Source organism: Mastomys coucha, unplaced genomic scaffold (assembly GCF_008632895.1).
Source record: "Mastomys coucha isolate ucsf_1 unplaced genomic scaffold, UCSF_Mcou_1 pScaffold7, whole genome shotgun sequence".
In the NCBI taxonomy this organism is placed as follows: Eukaryota; Metazoa; Chordata; class Mammalia; order Rodentia; family Muridae; genus Mastomys; species Mastomys coucha.
In genome coordinates, this window is record NW_022196913.1 from 41,127,620 (window position 1) to 41,134,539 (window position 6,920).

A 6,920-nucleotide genomic window follows, 5' to 3' on the forward strand; every position below is an offset into this window, starting at 1 on the left:
CTTCTTCTTCTTCTTCTTCCTCTTCTCTTCCTCCTCCTCCTCCTCTTTCTCCTCCTTCTTTTTCTAGAAACATGAGAAGCATCATTAAGTCCTTGGGGATCTCCTTGATGCTTTTTAATGTGTGCGTGTACAGCCCTCGATGCTCCTCTTAGACCTTTGCTGCTCTGCAGAGATTCTGGCAGGTCCTTATCTCACTTTCATTTAAATAACACAATCTTTTTGCTTTTATTTCTGACTTCCTCCATGACCAACTTTTTATTTAAGTTTTTCAGCTGCTGAGTGTTCATGTGGCTTTAAGGTTGTTCTTATTTTTGAGTTCTAGTTTCATTCACTGTAGTCTGAAATACTGGGGCTTACTTAAACATTTTTGGTATTTGTTAAGGCTTAATTTGTGACCAAACTGTTTTCAAGATTAATTTTTTTTTTTTTTTGCCATTAGATGAGGATATGTATTCCATATCTGTTGGGTGAGACTATTCTGTATGTGTCTGTTAAATTCAGTTGTCTAGGTAAAAGTTTAGTTTTAAAGGTTTTTTTTTTTTTTTTTTTTGGTAATTTTTACTTTGGAAAGCTTATATGGATGAAGAGTGGATATTATCTACATTGTTAAATTTTTAGTACCCATTTTGCCTTTTATGCTGAAAAGTGTTTATTTTATAAAGTCGGGAGCTCAAAGCTTTATTCATAGTTATAATTCCTACATAGTTTCTGGGGAAGGATGAAGAAAGGATTTATTTGGCTTTAACTTCCAAATCACCATTCATCTTCAAAGAAAGTCAAGAAGAGAAACCTGTAGATTGGAGCTGATACAGAGGTTATGGAGGGATGCTACTTACTAACTTGCTCCTTGTGGCTTGCTCAGCCTACCTGCCTGCCTGCCTGCCTGCCTGTCTTCTTTCTTCCTTCCTTCCTTCCTTCCTTTCTTTCTTTCTTTCTTTCTTTCTTTCTTTCTTTCTTTCTTTCTTTCTTTCTTTCTTTTTCTCTTTATTTCTTTCTTTCCCTCCTTCCTTCCTTTAAAAATTTTTATTTTCTTATTTTTTTGTTTTCAGTATATCACTATTCAGTTTCACTCCTCTCTTCTCCCAGTCCTCATTCCCCTCTGCCAGACCCACTCCTTCTCCATTTCTCTCCAGAAAAGAGCAGTCTTCCCAGGGATATCAGTCAAACAAGGCATAACAACAAGATAAAATAAGACTAGACACAAAGCCTCACACCAAGGCTGGGTGAGGCCACCCAGTAAGAGGAAAAGGGGCCTAAGAACAAGTACAAGAGTCAGAGCACATACATTTTCCACATTTTTTGATGGATTGTTCCCTTTATAAGAGATAGTGACAATATTTATTCTCTTACGACTAGTTTTGGTTTGAAGTCTATGTTATCAGATACAAGAAGACTACATTAGCTTGTTTGAGGCTTCCACTTGCGTTATAGGTTGCTCTTCAACTCACTTGACATTTTTGGAGATAGCTGATAGTTGAAGCTTGTGGCTTAACCCTGTTAGTCTGTATCTTTCAGTTGGCTAAGTAAGGCATTTATTTTCAAGGCTACCATTGAGAGCATTTTGCTATTACCAGCGATTCTGTTGGATGCTGTTCTGGTTGTTTGGTTTATTGATAGTTCTTTCTAACTCTTTCGATGGCATTAGAAGCTTGCTGTTATGCTGTGTTGGACATGACTTGTTCTTTGTTGGTCTCCGTGTTCCTCTCATGTAATAGAGTTTTTTCCCTGTGTTCTCATGGATGAAATGTTCTTCTGTGTATGGCATTCTCTTATGAGTTTTCAGCAATGCTGGATCAGCTATCTTTAACTTTTGCTTGTCTTGAAATATTTTCTCCGTCTTTTGTAAAATAACTCTGTTGGCTATAGCAATCTCGTTGGATAATTATTTGTGTTCAGGACTTGAAAAATATTATTTCCCTCTTTTCTGGATTTTAGGGCTGCTGACAAAAAATATGGTATTATTCTGTTGTTTCTACCTGTGTATGTGAGTTGGTATTTTCTACTACAACTTATTGTGTGTGTGTGTGTGTGTGTGTGTGTGTGTGTGTGTGTGTGTGTGTGTGTGTGTGTATTTGCTTTGTACTTTTATATTTGACTATTGTGTGCTATGAAGACAGTCTCTGGTCATATCTACTTGAACTTTAAAACACTTCTTGTACTTTGACGTCTGTTTCTTTAGTTTTGTGAAATTCTCAGTTATAATTTAGTTGAATAGATTGTGTAAGCCTATAGACTTCATCTCAGCTCTTTCTTGAACCTCATTGACCTTTAGGTTTGGTCTTGGAAATGTCTATCTTAGAAGTTTTGGGTTTTGCTCATTAATTTTTAATTATATAGACATAATTTTTAAAATATGTCTGTATATATCATCTCAACTTTGTCTCCTATTTTAATAATTTACTACTACAACAATTTACTTCTACATTCCATCCCTGAAATTCATTCTTCTGCTTGGCCTTGTTTGTTGATAATGCTATCTTTCATTGTCTTTTTGATTTATTTATCCATTTCTGTTTGCTTTTTTCAATTTTGCTTGTTTTCCATGTCTCGATTTTCTTGCTGATATTTTTCTTCCATGTTTCAATATTTTTCTCCCAAGTAATTGATTATTTCATCCATGTTGGCATCCATGTCTTTTTGTCTAGGACCTGAGTTGATTTCCTCATTCATGTATTTAAGTCCATTACATTGTGTTGATCTTGTTTTAGAAGCAGGCTTCTAAATATTTTCTTAGCATTAAATCCAGCTTATTATCTTTGCTTTACATTGAGAAGCTGTGAGCTTGTGTGGTATTGTAGTGAGCATTGTGGGGAGTGTGTGTGTGTGTGTGTGTGTGTGTGTTTGTGCTTGTATATGTTATGTTTTCTGTATTTGTTGGGACAAGTGTGTCCCTTAGTTTTGGGCCTCCTCTTTCCCTGATGTTTATTGTATGTGTCTTCCTAGTGGGTTGTCTTTGCTTGGACTTATGTTCAGAAGGAACATTAACTTCAGTAACAATTGTGATGATTTGACACACCTATACTTATTAATTTGTTTGTTTTTGATCTTATTTCTATATTCATGTGTGGATTCTGGAAGAACCATAGCTGTTATTGTTTCTTAACCAAAATGTGTGGTTTAAAGAAGTTTTTCAGTTAAGCCTTATGGACTTCTTTGGAGGTGGAAAGATCATACCATCTGTTTCTTCATTTGTTTTATTCCTGAGCTCTGTTTCATTCTTGATCTATTGCTGATCTTATCCTGCAGTCCCAAACTTCTCCAATTTCACTGAAGATTCCAGTAGTAATATTTAATAAGTTTTGCCATCTTCTGTTCCATTTTAATGCACGGCAATCACTTAGATTGCTCAGGTACTTTATTTTCTGTCTGCATTCTTTAAATAAAAAGCAGGCTGGCCATTCGAGAAGATGTTCTGGCTCCTGCCAATCATTTTGTGGATCACTCTGTTCTCCTAGTGGTCTTCTTAACCCTCCTCATGGGGTGGCCCCAGTAGTGGCCAGTAGCTTCTGAGGGTAACCCAGGTCAGGGTTGGCTGTAAGAATGGCTCTGCCAGCTACCTTCTTTGAGGTGTACCAGGTGGGATCTCTGTGGGAGTCCTGGTAAGGGGAAATGGGAAATAACCAAGATTCTATCAAAATGGTGATGTGTTTTTGATTTTTCACTATTGCTTATTCATAGTTTGGACTCCAAAATTATGTCTCCATCATTCTTTCCCACTGTCCTTCCTTCCCTTCTTTCTCTTTTCCCTCTTTCCTCTCCATTTGGCCGAGGAAGCCAGTTTGGAGCAGGTTTGCTGGTACAGGCCTATAATCATAGCTACTACTTGCATGGCTAAGGCAGAAGGATTACAAGTGCAAGGTCTGCCTGGGCTACAGAGAACAAATCAAAGGCAGCCTGGGAAACTTTGGTTTCAAAGATAAGAAGCAAAACAAGGGTTGATAAATAGCTAAGTGGTCGAACACTTATCCCAGGTTCAGTCATCAGCATTGAAAAATGTCAAATAAAACAAAACTACAACAACCACACCTCCCAAATTAATCAGAGTGTGAGCAAAAATAAGGTCATGTTAGGATTATAATGCTGAATTCTTCTAGCATTTAGACATACGCAGACATGTACACACACATTCACATACTTATTCATACTCATGCATACAGTTACACACACATATTCATACACATATACACACATACATACTCGCACTCACACATACCCTTACACATACATATGTGCACACACACTCTAATACATACTCAAAGACACATACTCGCACATACCCACTCACTCACATGTTGTCAAGGTAAACTGGGGAATTGTTTCACAGATAGAGATGAAGGAGAGTGGGCCCTCTTCTTCCTCGGTCTCCGCCTGGTTACATGAGAAGGGCACACTTTTAGCATGCTCCGTCCTCTGCAGGTTTTTTAGTTCTTTCTGGAAAGGCTGATGAAACAAGGGCCTTTAAAACAGACAACACGCCAAGTGTCCTTAAAGATGGCATGCTCCTGAATCATTAAAGGCCGGTGGAGAGGCTGCAATGATATGCGCTGTTTTTTGACATTCCATAACATTGCCCTTCACTGCAGCTGCCAAAAATGAGCAGCTGCTTCCTGCATTCCCCTGCCACTTCCCAGCTTCACTGAAAGAGGTCAGTTCTGTTTTCTCATTATGGATCTTTCCACCGGCTGGGCATCTGGATCCATCATCTTTCTGTAGCCTAACTCGACATTTTCTTTACCTCCTCAATGACAGGATAGACAGCTGGGACTACCTATGGAAGATACTGTTCCCAAGAGTGACCCCTGGGACTAAGCCCAGGAAGTTTAACCCTTCCAGCCCCACGATGGATGGATCGTGGTATTTTTCCATTGAGTCAGAATTTAGCCTGGCATTTGAGGACACTGATCAGAGAAAGAGGTGAGGCATCAGAGGTCTACCATTTCTTTCTCCTTCACCCAGTTTCTGAACGTAAAGGTGAGGAAGAAATATGGCCTCCTCTGCTGTTAGTCATAGCAAAATCCATGCTGTAGAGTGACTGGATGATTTAACAGCATCCATTGTTTCTTTGAACATGTGTAAATACATGTGAAGTGAAAAGTTCCCCTTTAAATCCCTTGAGTTAAAGATCAGGGATGTAATTCCCCTTCATAGAACCAAGCTGAGGACCTGCTTCCCCTGAGTCAGGCTCTAGCGTCATGCTGGAGATGGGTATTCAGGATTGGATCTGAGGGATCCAAGGCTACAGGAGGGCTAGGAGGAGAGCTAAGTACCTTGGGACCTTCCTGGACTGCTTCTGAAAAGAGCTTTTGAGCTCTCAAATGTTTTCTTGTGTCTTAATGGTGTTTTGAATTCTATTACTAAACAGTCATCATTCTAGCTGAGGCTGGTCCCACACTGAGCTGTCCCTAACTACCTCAAGTGGGTGACAGGTCAAGCTTTCCTCCTGTTTCTATGAGTAAGAGATTGAGAACCAGAATTGAGAACACTAAGTGGAAGGGACAGTGAATGAAGATGGTGAATGGCCAGTATGAGATGGAACACACATAGAATACGAATGAGCACACCACTAACAATAAGTCCAATGTTACCAGCTTGCCTATGAGAGGCCTTGTTTAAGATCCAAAATAAGGTTCGTCTGAACTACTGGAGAAAATGTAATATTTTGTTACCCACATGCAACTCTAAGCCTCAAAGGGATTCTGGGTACAAAGAGAATCATGTGTCTCAGATATTCGGGATAGATTTAAGATCTCAATTCTTGCATTTTGATGTCTATGTTTCCAATATCTCAAACATGTCTTAGTTTCAGAATGCATTCCTGACCCTCAGGATGTAGTTCAAACCTCAGCATCCACATCACCTGAAGTGTGTTAGAAATGCAGAATATTGGGTTCCTCCCTGGACCAGATGAGTGCCAGTCAACAAGAACTCCAGTTCACCAATCACCATTCTAGACCACCTCTTAAAAGTATTTGCTAGGGCAGGACAAAGAGACCTTTGTAGTGAGATCCAGATGAGGTTGTATTTTCTCATTAGTGGAGCCAAACTGCTTCATGTGGCCCTGAGTGGGATGAGGTTAATGTTCATTTAGTGTACATCTGGCCTTCCTAGTAGAAAGGATTAAGAGCTCTGAGAGAGAAACAACACCATAATATTTCTGCTACTGTAACTCTTTAGTCCTTGGATAAAGATATTTCATCAGAAACCCTGGAGCAATACCAAACACTTGTTTAATTTGTGATTTTTTTTTCTGGGAGCAGTAAAGTGGCTTAGCCCATGTGGCATCTAGAAGATCATGGATTCTCTCCCAGCCCCAGAGCTGCTGCAGCCCCTTAGCCTCACAACTGGGGAAGCATGTCCAGGCGCTGACCTACCACTGCTGGCTCTCTGAATGAGCATCGTCTCAGGATAATGAGACTGTTGGCTGGGAACATTTAACATCCCTAGATAAAACATTGCAGAAGTTTGATTTTAAAAAAATATGAATACCCCCCCCCCCAAAGCATCCGACACATTGTTGGTCTTTAAGAGATGACATGTTTTGTGTCTGTTCAATCATGAGGAAGACGGTTCTTCCTATTGTTATGTTTTTCTTCAGAACTATCTAGTATTTATTTATTGATTTTTTTTTTACTTTTATTTTTATCAGGGTGATGCTAATTTTTATTGTTTGAGGATTTTACACACATATAGACTCTGCTACCATGTGGTTTTTCTAAGGTCTTTAGGGTTAATTATACCTCCTCATACTCCTTCCTCTATCTCCTCCCCTTGCCACCCCATTGAGACCTTCCTATCCTAACAATGCACCACAAATGTGTATGGGTGTAGATCAGCCCTTGCTCTTGGAGCATGAGTAGTCTCTCAGAGGCTGCATCCATGAAGCAACCTCTCTCTCTCACTCTCTCTCTCTCTCTCTCTCT

At 39.4% G+C, this 6,920-nt stretch overlaps 1 long non-coding RNA gene across 1 annotated transcript in view; it reads right to left on the minus strand.

Annotated features, from left to right (window-relative positions):
• Window positions 1-3,180: 3,180 nt before the first annotated feature.
• LOC116082118 overlaps window positions 3,181-6,920 on the minus strand; it is a 6,781-nt gene continuing 3,041 nt past the window's right edge. The window contains exon 2 of the long non-coding RNA XR_004115178.1: window positions 3,181-3,596. This is a non-coding gene — a long non-coding RNA (uncharacterized LOC116082118). The remainder of the gene's footprint in view (window positions 3,597-6,920) is intronic.